The sequence below is a fragment of the Octodon degus genome, unplaced genomic scaffold, assembly GCF_000260255.1.
Source record: "Octodon degus isolate 3935 unplaced genomic scaffold, OctDeg1.0 scaffold00184, whole genome shotgun sequence".
Lineage (NCBI taxonomy): Eukaryota > Metazoa > Chordata > Mammalia > Rodentia > Octodontidae > Octodon > Octodon degus.
In genome coordinates this window covers 62,753-64,518 of record NW_004524760.1, presented here as the reverse complement: position 1 = coordinate 64,518, position 1,766 = coordinate 62,753, and positions in this window count along the sequence as shown.

Genomic DNA, 1,766 nt, shown 5'->3' with positions numbered 1-1,766 from the left:
GTACTGCATGTGGCACTTGTCCGGGAACCCCGGGTACCCTGTGAAGCCCTGAAACAGCGTGGTGGCACAGCCCTGTAATCCCAGGGCTGGGGAGGTTTACTGAACTGCATAGTGAGACCATACTATATCCAATAAAAGAGAGAGAAAGAGAGAGAGACAGACACACAAACACACAGACACACAGAGACAGACAGAAGCTTCGCTAGGACTGGTGAGATAGCTCATCAGACTAAGTGCCTGCTTAGGCAAGTTAGATCCCTGGCACCACATGCTGCTCTGGCCCCCATCCTGGGGCACACTGAGCTGGCCACCAAGCCCGAGCATAAGGGCACACACGCCTGTAATACTAGGCTGGGGAGGCTAAAAACAGGAGGATCACTATGAGTCTGAGCTGCATAGTGAGACCTTGTACCAAATCATTAAAAAAAAAAAACAAGCTTTGCTGCCACAGATTTTATTGTCACTGATTTTGATTTTTTTGAGGAGTCTTTTGCTGAATTCAGATAAAAATCCAGAAGGGGCAAGTGTAGCTCTTGATGCTGCGGGGCAACATCAGTCAATGCTGGGTGGCAACAATCAATACTGCCAGCTGCTGGCCTCTGCCACTGCCAGCCACCATTGTTTGATGCCAGCTTGTGCTGGATGCCACCAGTTAACTCTGCTGGTTGCTGCTCTTTGTTGGCTGCTGGTCTCTCAAATTCCTGTACTTCTTATTCCTCTTTCTTTTAAAGCAACCATCCTGTCACGCTACTCTGGATAGGTCTACAGGATCTTCAGAATGGCAGGTCAAAACTAAAGAATCTTAAGGAGGGATAGCTGTATTCATCACGGTTTACTGGGATTTGGGGAGATTAAGTATGTTTTAATTTTTTTTTAATTTTTTAATTTATTTTTTTATTTTTATTTATGTGGTGCTGGGGGATTGAACCGCGTCCCTGATGCCTTGCCAAGCTTGTTCTAAGTAGGTGCTTTAGACCACTGAGCCATCTCTCCAGCCCTTAAGTATGTTTTAGATTTATTTTATTTTTCACCTTTTGATACAAGGTTTTGCTGTGTAGTCCAAGGTGGTAGTGAACTCACTATGTAGCTCTGGCTGGCCTTGAACTCAGCAGTCCTCCTGCCTCAGCCTCCCCAGGGCTGTGATTACAGACTTGTGCCACAAGGTTGGGTATGTTACTAGTGGACCTAGATCCCTTTCTCCCTAATCTTGGCCAGGTCAGGGTGTCCCCTTCCCCATACAAGAAATGGATGTCAGCCTCTGGAGTGGCAGTGTAGAGGAAGGGTACTGTGGCTGACCGCCAAACCCGCACCTCCTGTCAGAGTGTCTGGAAGGACAGTGGCTGCTAAATAACTGAAGAGGACCCTGGAGCAAGTTGTGCCAGCCTGTTGTAGTCCTGGGGGAAAGGAGGTTGAGGTAATGGGCAGGGCATGGAAGCTTAGGGCGAACTGTACCCCTTTCCTGCTGGCTTGGAAAAGGGGAGTCTGGAGCTTCTCTTTCCCAGTATTATAAACATCCCATTCTACTGAGGAGAAACTAAGGTTCAAGCAGGTGAAAGGAAATTCAGACAGCTAGTAAGAGTTGTGACTTGGAGCCCTGACACTATCTTGCTCCTCTGGCATCCTTTTTGGTTCTTCCATGCTTCCAGAAAACATGACTTACAGAACCCTGAGGAGGGAGGGTGAAAATAATTTGGCTGTCTGGGACATACTGGACCATAAAAATTGGGCATGGTGACACGTGCTTGTAATCCCAGCTACTCAGGAGG